At 40.9% G+C, this 11538-nt stretch overlaps 1 protein-coding gene across 2 annotated transcripts in view; it reads right to left on the reverse strand.

Moving 5' to 3' along the window:
* Nucleotides 1-11538, reverse strand: part of LOC105481888 (zinc finger matrin-type protein 1-like) — a 414279-nt gene that overhangs the window by 281652 nt on the left and 121089 nt on the right. The gene's annotated exons all lie outside the window — the stretch shown is intronic.

The following is an 11538-nucleotide window of genomic DNA, read 5'->3' on the forward strand; positions in this document are numbered from 1 at the left end:
GGCTTTCTCGGGCAGAGGTCCCTGCGGCTTTCTGCAGTGCATCGTGTCCCTGGTTAATAGAGAATGGAGAATGGCAATGACTTTTACCAACCATACTGCCTGCAAATATATTGTTAACAAGGCACAGCCTGCACAGCCCTAAATCCCTTAAACCTTGATTCAATACAGCACATGTTTCTGTGAGCACAGCATTGGGGCTAAAGTTACAAGTTAACAGCATCTTAAATCAGAACAATTTTTCTTAGTACAGATCAAAATGGAGTTTCTTATGTCTTCCTTTTTCTACATAGACACAGTAACAGTCTGATCTCTCTTCCTTTCCCCCACAAAACTTTCTGCCTCTATCTCTTTCTCTATGTCCTTTTTAAGGCCAATAATTCTTAGATTTTCCCTGTTGAGACTATTTTCTAGATCCTGTAGGCATGCTTCGTTGTTTGTTTGGGGTTTTTTTTTTTTTGTTTCCACTGACGGTGTATTTTCAAATAGCTTGTCTTCAAGCTCCCTAATTCTTTCTCCGGCTTGATCAATTTTGCTATTCAGGCCGGGCGCGGTGGCTCAAGCCTGTAATCCCAGCACTTTGGGAGGCCGAGATGGGCGGATCACGAGGTCAGGAGATCGAGACCATCCTGGCTAACACGGTGAAACCCCGTCTCTACTAAAAAATACAAAAAACTAGCCGGGCGCGGTGGCGGGCGCCTGTAGTCCCAACTACTCGAGAGGCTGAGGCAGGAGAATGGCGTGAACCCGGGAGGCGGAGCTTGCAGTGAGCTGAGATCCGGCCACTGCACTCCAGCCTGGGCGGCAGAGCGAGACTCCGTCTCAAAAAAAAAAAAAAAAAAAAAAAAAAAATTTTGCTATTCAAAGACTCTGATGCACTCTTTTGTATGTGAGTTGCATTTTTCAACTCCAGAATTTCTACTTGATTCTTATTTTAATATATTTATTAAGTTTATCTAATAGAATTTTGAACTCCTTCTCTGTATTATCTTGAATTTCTTTGAGTTTCCTCAATACAGCTATTTTGAATTCTCTTTCTGAAAGATGATATATATCTCTGTTTCTCCAGGATTGGTCTCTGGTGCCTTATTTAGTTCATTTGTTGGGGTCATATTTTCCTGGATGGTCTTGTTGCTTGTAAATGTTTGTCTGTGTCTGGGTATTGAAGAGTTGGGTATTTTTTGTAGTCTTCTCAGTCTGGGATTGTTTGTACCTGTCATTCCTGGGAAGGCTTTCCAGACACTTGTAAGGACTTGGGCATTGTTATCTAAATCATATCTGCATTAGGGGACACCCCAAGTACTGTAACACTGTGGTTCTTATAGACTTATAGAGGTGCCATTTTGATAGTCTTGGATAATATCTGGAAGAATTCTCTGGACTACTAGGCAGAGACGCTTTTCTTCTTCCTTTACTTTCTCCCAAAAAACAGAGTCTCTCTGTAATGAGCTACCTGAAGCTGGGAGTGAGGTGATAAAAGCACTCCTGTGACCATCAGCACTGAGACAGTGCTGGGTCAAACTTGAATCCAGCACAGCACTGGGTATCATCCAAGGCCTGCTGTAACCACTATGTGGCTATTGCCTATGTCTGCTCAGGGCTCTGGTCTTCTATAATCAGCAAGTGGTGAAGTCAACCAGGCTTGTGTTCTTCCCTTCAGGACGGGGAGTTCCCCCAGGCCCCGGGGAGGTCCAGAGGTGCTGTCCAGGAGCTCTGACCTGTGCCTTATCCTCCTGTTGCTGAGCTGGTACTCAAGATGCAATACAAAGTCCTCTTTAGTCTTCCCTCTCCTATTCCTCAAGTAGAAGGAAGGGGTATCTTTTGAATCCACAAGCTATACAGTCTGGGTTTGGGGAAGGCATGGTGCGAGTCTATTAGCCACCCAGGCTGGTCTCTCAGTAGGTGCTACATCCCCCAAATCTACTGGGTCTCAGCCCAGTTCAGCACGAGAACTTGCCTGGGAGTTGCAGTCTTTGTGGCCTAGACTACCTTTCAAGTTTATGTAGGACCCCAGAGCCCTTTAGCCCATGGTAGTGAGGCTTGCCAGAACTCAACTTCCAGCCACTGGGATGGGCAATTTTCCCTCTGTCTAGGGCTAGTTTAAATTCTCCCACACTGTATGGGCATCGGCTGAGTTCAGCTTGGTTTTGCTTTTTGTTGTAACAGGGCAACACTAAGTTTAATGAAAATCGCATTATCATTGTGCTCTCCCTCTCCCAAGCACACAGATTGTCTCTTTATGCCACATGTCCACTGCCAAGGAATGAGGAAGGGGTGGTGCTGGCGATTCAAGACTGTCTTTCCTACCCTATTCCAGTGCCTCTTTCAGCTGTATGAAGTTAAAACCAGGTACTGTGAATGCTCACCTGATTTTTGGTTCTCATGAAGTTGCTTTTTCTGTGTGTAGATAGTTGTTAAATAGGTGTTCTTGCAGAGGGGATAATTAGTGGAGACTTTTATTTGGCCCTCTTGCTCAATCCCCAAAAGGGCTGTATCTTTAAAAAGGAGAAAACATGCAAAAATGGGGTTTTGAATATTTGGAGAGTTTAGAATATTCAACAGGAACATATCCATCTTTCCTCCCATTCAAATATGTCCCATCTTGACATATTCTTCCTTTTGGCTTCTTTAGGGTTAGAATTGCTCAGAGAGAGAAGAAAAGGGAAAAAAAATACATTTCTGTTTCTTTTTATCTTTATTTGAATCTCCATGCATGGAATTCTCCTTGGAAATTTAAATCAACACAGAAATGTGGTTAATGTAACTGTAGCCATCAGATGGATTGTTAAGGAAAGGGACATACTGTTTTTAAGTTTTCACATATACTTTTTAAAACTTCAATCACTACAATTACAGAATTCACTACCTTTAAGATGAAGGCATAGGTGTGTAGTCCAGTTATATATTTCTTCTTAACAAACCACCCCACACCAAACTTAGTGTCCTAAACAATAATCTTTATACAGTGCTTAGAAACCTAAGCAGGGCCAGGAATTTATAAAGAATAAAGCTGGTCTCTGTTCCATGATGCCTGGGACTTCATCTGGGAACCCTTCAACCCTAAAGAGGTGACTAAACAGTTGGGGTCTAAAGTCATATGAAGGCCCATTCACTCTCATATCTGGAAGTTAATGCTGACTATTGCCTGCAACTGGACATCCTATATGTGGCATCTCCACATATCTATATGCACTTCCTTGCAGTCTGATTCCAAGAGCAAACATTCCAAGAGAATACAACAGAAGAGTGTTATATTTTTATGACCTAGTTTCAGAGTCATCAAACCTCACTTCTGTCATGTTCTACTAGTTGAGGCAGTCATAAAGGCCAATCCACCTTCAAAGGCAGGGGACATAAAATCCATCTCTTGATAGGGAAATGCCAAGGTTCTAGAAAACTATGTAAGATGAGAGATATTGCCTAAGATAGAGAAACAAAAGTTTACCATTATAGTCCTAACAACGTACACAGGAACTTTACTGATAAACAGACTTCATTATCATTTTGCAGCCTCATCATGTCCTGCAAAATCGAATATCTGAAATTTTAGCTGTCTAAGAATCAAAATTTGGCAATTCATGAAAAATGCAAAGCCAAAAATCACAAAAAGTGACTATATTATGAATTATTCAAAAGGAAGTAATGTTATCCATCATCTTCTCACTCTAGGAGTGCCTTGTGGGTAGCATTAAAGGAGAGACAAATCTTTATGTACCTAAAGTATAGATAATGTTCAAAGGATGATCTACTTTTCCATTTTCTCCACTATCTAAAATTCAATATAGCATGATGAAGAACAGGATTTCACAAACAGATCCCTGAGTTGAAATTTAGTTGCTAAATTCATTCATTAAATTAGCTTAAAAAAAAAATTGAGTTTCTATAACATAGTCAGAAATACAACAGAAACAAGACACTTCCTCTATGTACAAGAAGCTTTTACTCTAATAAGCAAGCTAGCAATACATTGTAATAAATGCTAGGTGGGTATACATGGTGACTCTTCAGGGTGGGTATTTAGACAGATGTTCATAGCCAATATCCATTCTGAATGGACTGTTCTTTGTTTTGATTGCTTAGTGCCAATGCCACTGCAAGTGATAAATATTTTCAGTAGCACTTCTGCTGCTATTATAACATGAGTGTAACTGAGTGTCCAGCCTGCATGGGAAACTGCAAGTAATACACTAGAGGTGTAGCATAGAATGAAAAGTGGGGAGTGGCAATGGAGGAGGCTTGAGAAACAAACTCTGGGTCTTCTATGTTATTCTGGGGTAAATGAAGAACTATTGAAGGGGTTTTAATCAAGAGACCAAGCCTTTTGGATTGGTCTTTTGAAAATATTATTTTATCTGGTCAGTGAAAGATTGAAGGGAGCAAGGTGTTAAGTAGATAGTAGGAGGTAATTTCCAGAATCCAGGGAAAAGAAAAGCAAAGTTAAAGGCAATAAGAATGGAGGAAAGTAAACAAATATTAAGAAGGTAGAATTTGAAGGATTTTGTGATTATTAGATGTGAGTGACACAGAGGGTTGGAGGCAGAGTTTTCAAGGATGACCTTTAGATTTCTGGTGTGGCAACTGGGAGGATGGCTACTACCAAAGACACAACCCTGTCTAATCTTTGACCACTGGTCACTACAAGGCAGAAAAACAGCAATGGCAGCTGAGTTCCAGCTAAGGATGGTGCTCACGTCTAGCTTGACAGGGAAGAGAAACCAAGAGGCAGATGGACAGGAGGTTATTTTCTCTCTCCCTTCATCTCCTCCACTAAAGATACCTGTAAAGACCTGGAGATTATAATTGCCATAAGAGCAGTTGGATGAAGGACATGGAGATTTCTTTAGGGGGCTAGTATAAGTGGGAGCAAAATATGGCGAAATTGAGTCCAGGTGGAAATCTGAAACTCACTAGTAAGAGCAGAAGTTCGTCCTGTGCCTTATATCCTCCTTCAAGAAATACTTTACTACTAGCCCTTCTATACCAAGAAAAGGGGCCCAATGGAGCAAGATTTCAAGGGAACCAATAGGCTAGCATGGCCAAGAAATGAAGACTTTTTTGTACTCCAATTCCTTTCAGCAATTGAAATTCCCTTGAAATTAAAAATCTTCAGATGGGGTTGTGAAAATTCAACCATAATAGAATCTTCAAAGAAGGGCAAGCAGAAAAGTATTGTCTCAAGTCTTGGAGAAATATCAATATTGAGGTTTCTATGTGGTGGTTTCTTGCCCAGGAATTGCGTCCTCTGGGTCATCTTTCATTTCTGGAGGTCTCCAAGGTGCACTAATTTATCATGAAATAGCATCTGATGTTCTTTCTAATTCTGCAAATTTCCCTTAAAATTATATAATGTGTAGGTCCTGCATCTTAAGTAGTTATTATTTATATTTCACTTCCAAATCTCTTTGTTGAATATCTAAATAATCTTCCTAGAGATTTTGTCATGTTTAGAAGAGGTCATTCTGAGGCATTATTTCAGTCTCTCCCAAAGTCATTTGTTGGGTCACTTTAAATAACCTAGAGAGATTTTGTTTAACTTTTTCCTTTTAATAGTTTTTAGGCTACTACTATTAGAATTTATTAAAACATCCCTCTTCAGAGACAAGAGGGGTTTTGCATACTGCAAATTTACTAAATTGTGTCTCAGCTTTGAATAGAAAGTTAACATTCCAAAAGCAAGCCACTCTATCTATGGTATTAAAATATAAAGCTTATCTAAGAATGTATCATTGTTTCACAAATTTTGAAATTAGCAGTACCCAGACTCACTCCCTCTCAGCCTGTACTCCAATTTCAGCTATGGGTGAATGGATATCTCCAGAATGGTGTGGACTTCACACTGACAGTATCTCACCTTGAAGATGTGCTATGCCTCCTGGCTTTCTGCCCCTAGGTAGCTCAGATCAGCAGCTAATGTGTATAGCTCAGAAACTCAGAAGAAGCATCCCCAAGGACAATTCTGGGCTTATGGGGGATGGAGATGATTGATAAATATTCCCATCTCCCTTCTTTTGGAAAGCAATTCTTGGAGGTGCTTGGTATACTTCTCAGGAGGTCCCAGCAGGATGGAATCCCATTGCGCCCATCAGTAGCCTCAGTAATGTTCCCTTATAGTAGTTCTTCCTCCTTCCTAGTCCCACTTTCCCAGGACCTTCCTCCTTCTTCCGGGGATGACTGCTCAAAATAAGTCACCTGTGCACAAACTCTTTCTCTGGCTCTGCTTTTAGGTAATACCTGAACTAAGAAAGCTATTCTCTATTCAAATCCCTTCATTTTAAAAATAAGAAGCCTCTTGTGGCCGGGCGCGGTGGCTCAAGCCTGTAATCCCAGCACTTTGGGAGGCCGAGACGGGCGGATCACGAGGTCAGGAGATCGAGACCATCCTGGCTAACACGGTGAAACCCCGTCTCTACTAAAAAATACAAAAAACTAGCCGGGCGAGGCAGCGGGTGCCTATAGTCCCAGCTACTCGGGAGGCTGAGGCAGGAGAATGGCGTGAACCCGGGAGGCGGAGCTTGCAGTGAGCTGAGATCCGGCCACTGCACTCCAGCCTGGGCGACAGAGCGAGACTCCGTCTCAAAAAAAAAAAAAAAAAAAAAAAAAAGAAGCCTCTTGTACAAGAGCACAATATTAGTTACAACAGAAACTAGATCTCAAAGCTCCTAGCTTCCAGAATATGGAATTTTATTTTACTGCCTAGGTTGACATCAAACATTGAACAGTATGAGCGAGTTAAGTGCTGAACTGTGGTGGAACAGACCTTCAGAGCTACTGACATTCAGAAGGGATAGCCAGGAGTGAACACTGGTGTAGGCAGGTAAGATTTTATAGTAAAGGGGAACTTACATTGGGCCTTAAGTAAATGTATAGACATGTGGAGGATATTCCAAGAAAAGGAAACAATGAATGAAAGTGTTACAGGTAGTTAAACAGACATGACTGGGGCAGGAGAGGGCTCTTCCCCTACCCAACAGGAATATCAGGTGATAGTTGGATAATTATCACATTGAAACAGGAGAGTTCTCTGGCCTCCTTGCACTTGTGACAGGGGTGTGACTCATTTGCTGCCACTGCTGATCAAACCCTTTATGGGACGGGGAGCATGCAGAAAAGCAGGTACAGGAGCCAGGGCGAGCCCTTTTGGGCTCCAGACCCATGGTGGCATCTAGGGGTGTGTTACAATTAATGTTCTTTTAGCAGCTGCCATCCGCGGATGGCTAAGTGTTAAACCAGCTCAGTGGAGTGTCAGGGTGACAGCCTTTTACACCTTGCCCTCTTGGTACCCAGGTGCATGTCTGGCATCCAGGAAGAATCAGGTCACACACTGACATGGTGAATGCAGGGATTTTTTTGAGTGGTGGAGGTGGCTCTCAGCAGGATTATCTTCCTCTGGAGTTTGGCTGTCCTGCAGCCAATCTCCCTGGCTGTCCCCAGCAAAACCCCTCTCGACATTCAGACGCTCTTTCTCTTCTCTCCTTCTCTACCACACCGCTCTGCTGCTCTTCTGCTCCTCTGCTCGACCACTCACGGAACCTGGGGTTTGGGGGTTATATGGGTATAGGATAGGGGGGCATTGTGGGCCAAAAGGCAAGATTTGGTTGCAAAAACAGGAATGTCTCTTCCCATTTAGGGCCACAGTTTCCAGGCTTGAAGGTGGGGCCTTGGCCAGTGAACCACCCTCTTCTACCCAGTATTTCCCTGCCTCCTGTCCATATCAACATTGCCTCTCTAAATATGATAATTTGGCAGCCAAGCCAGGTACAGACAATCACCTGATGTTCTACAGATGTCACATTAAAGTGTTAATTGAGAGCAGGTACCAGGGAGAGGCAACTTCCCAAACAGATAAAACACTTGAGATTGATAATAAAATCTCAGGTATTGGGTGAGTGAGCCGGGCATGCGCAGTAAGAGACAAAATGGTGTTCCCCCAGAAAAGGGAAGAAAGTCTCAGAAGGGTATGCGTTCAACTTCCTAAACACATTGCACATGCTCACTTCCCAAGTGTAATGAGGGCACTGCGCATGCGGGCAGTCCACCCCAAGGGAGGAACCACAGGAAAGGGGCACAAGACCCCGAGAGTGGACCAATATATAAAGTTCTAGAATCAAGTATAAATGTCGCCCTTGTGCTTCAACTTGGCCACTTGGGTCTCTTCCACTTGTACCTTCTTTTCTGTCCTCGTCTAATGCCTTTTTTAAATGAACTTTCACTCCTGCTCTAAAATGTGCCTTGGCCTCTTTTTCTGCCTTATGCCCACCAGTCAATTTTTTTCTTCTGAGTAGACAAGATTGAAGTTGTTGCAGATCCGTACAGATTCACCACTGGTAACTCAAATACCTTCTACCCCTAACAAAAGTATTAAAATAAAAATGAACTGTCTATATTCTTAAGATATCTTGTATATTAACCTGGCACGTCACATTGATGTATACAGGGAATGCTGAATAGGTAGAATAGTGTCAGGTTACAAAACTTTGCAAGCCAAGCAAAATAACTTAAAAACTAGGTAATCAAATGCCTTCATTTCACACATAAAATGTTAAGAAATCTGACCACCAACATTCAACTAGAAACTGGCAATGGTAGAGGCAAATCTGGAGTCCCTGTCTCCACAGCTTTAAATCCTGTGTTTTTTGGGGGGGGTTTTGTTTGTTTGCTTGCTTGACTATCCTACTCTTCCAAAGTTACCTTGACACACTTTAAAATCTAAGGATATTTTTGTATCTTTTGTATTGTAATATTCATGGAACAAAAAACAAGATCCTTGGCTGGGTTTATTAGATTCATTACCATCTGATCACTGCTTTAGCCCTCCTGCCTTACACAACTCATTCAACCCATACCCCATACTCCTGAAGTAGTCCCCATGGTCACTTACACCTTCATGAAAACTTTCTTTCTCTGTTAAGGTTGTGCCATTCTGTTTTTCCACAGTATTTTCTCCCTTGCTCTAATTTACTGAACTTTAGCTTATTCACCCCCATTGGTTGAGACCTATGTCCTGGGCTCCCAAGTTCCTTTTATTTCTAGTCTTCCTAAGATTCTGTACAGCCTTAATACCTAGGCAGATGATCCACATAATACCATGGCCTCACATCTTCATGACCTCCTAGATTTCAACTATGCTATATCCACTTCAACCATAGTCTGGACCTTGTCATCAACCAGAACTGCATCAACTTTGAAATCTTAATTCAAAAATATTAATCTGAATATAAACTCATATTCCTCCTTCTCTTTCACTCTCTCATGTTTGTTTAGTTGTTCCACCACCTACATGTGCCAGGCATTAAAGTGGGACACTGGAGAAACAGGGATGAAAGAGACAGACAAGGTCCTTGTTGACACAGAGCTGGTAGCGTAGTGACAACAACTACCCAATAAATTAATGGAAATAACTATGATAGGGGAAGTACAGGATGCTATGGGGGGTTACTGAGGGGCACACAACCTGGACTTGAGGGTCAGGGGCTTCTCAGAAAGTAGTGTCTATGGTAGCCCTCACCAAGGCTCTTCAGACACTTGATCCCTCCATTTTATCCTCATTCATCATCACTCCCACATGGCTTTGCTTCCCTCCCTCACTTGCCTAAACTCCATAATGCAACCTTCTAACTGATCTCTTCCTCATGTGCTCATTACTGATACTAGTCCCCTTATCTTTCTCCCACAGCCATTCTGAATACTTTCGATCTTGGATAAACCTAACAATCAGCCTTCTCTGATCTTGTACCTTGGCTGCTGAGAGCTTCTTGAGAAAACCACACAAATGTGCCAACTGATTGCATTGAATTCTGGATCTCTGATCCACACTGAGCCCCATATACATAATCCTTATTCTAGCCAGATCATTTCTAGTTCCAACAACAACTATTTCAGCGTTTTCTCCTCTGTTCACAACTTTACTATTTCACTAATGTTGCCGTCACACACATGCCACATTCTAAAAACTCTTCACAAATTTCATCTTTCATGACCTCTTTGGAGCATCTAGAAACTTGGGATTGCTTCCATTATCTTTAAACTGTATTTTAATTTTATTTTAACGATATCACTGTCTCCTGGTTCTCTGACTGTATACCTAACCATTACATCTTAATATCTCATTAAGCTCTTATTCTTCTAGCTATTACTAAAGATTTGTGTATTTCACAGTTTTATGCTTGATCTTCTTCTTCTTTGACATGCCATCACAGAGACTTCATCTACTTTTGCAACTTCAAATCATCCTTCTACATGCTCATAACTATAAATCTAGATCTGCAACCAAGACATTGTCCTGAAGTCTAGGTCAAGAGCCTATAACTATCTCTGCCTAACTTAACATATATAAAACTAAACTAACTATTCTTATTATCTCTCCCCAATCCAATTTCAACTCAATTTTTTATCATATTCACTCTTTTGAAATTTGTAATCATCAGCCACCCAACCAACAAAGACAAGTCTACGAGTTATTGTGTATTCCTCTCTTTTCCTCACTCCCACATCCAAAGATAATCAAATACTGTTTATTCTACTTAAAATAACATTTTTTCTTATCATTGCCTCAAAATTTGATCATGTCATTCTCTACACTCTAATTACACAGAATTACTGGATATTGCTTCCAAATCCAGGCTATTTTATATTTCTATGGCTTTTCTCAGTTTGTTTTGTTATCTGGAATGCCCTCCTTTTTCCTACCCATGTTTCAGGACTCAGATTATGTCACTTTCTAATTAATATTTTCTTCACCCTCTACTGACTCCCCATATCCATCAAAACTTTACCCTCCTATTGAATTTCATATATACCCTAACAAAGCAACTATAATATTAAGATGCTATAATCATTAAGACACTATTTACTCAAGGGACTGTTTGCCTGTCCTATCTATAAGCCATATCTATCCTATTAAACCAAAAATTCCTCCTGAAAGAGACCATTTCTGAATTTACTTTGTATCCCTAGGATCTAGCATAGTGTCTGCATCAGCAAATATTTCTTGAATAAATGAACAAATGAATTCAGAACAACATACAGTTCCTGTAACACATCATTTTTGTGCAGCTGATACTTGAGAACATTGAGAGCATGAGTTTTGGAGTCATATAAACATAGGTTTAAGTTCTCAGCTTAACACAGCATAAGTTGTTTGCCCTTAACAAGTTAGCATCTTAAAATTTCAGTTTCTTCATCTGTAAAATAAAAATAATACTACTACCTCATTCAGTTCTTGTGAGGATTAAATAAATGAAGGAAATGTGTAAAAAGAAACTAGGGAACAATTGGCATAAGCAAAGACTTAAAATGTCATTAACACTATTATTATCCTTTTGCTCAAATCTTCCCTCTGTCTGGTGAGTCCCCTCCCCAGGATGGCCTTCCTTAATTTTTTGAACTAACTAATACCTTGACTTCTTTTAAAACTGAAGCAGGCTGTTTTCTCTTCTGGGACTCTGCCCTGACTTCCTCCACCCCTTGTGGTCAAGTAGTAGTCTTCTTTTTCAGTGTTCTCAAAGTTCATTATGCTATTTCTCCCATAGTAAATATTATACA

Source organism: Macaca nemestrina, chromosome 7, assembly GCF_043159975.1.
Source record: "Macaca nemestrina isolate mMacNem1 chromosome 7, mMacNem.hap1, whole genome shotgun sequence".
Classification (NCBI taxonomy): Eukaryota; Metazoa; Chordata; class Mammalia; order Primates; family Cercopithecidae; genus Macaca; species Macaca nemestrina.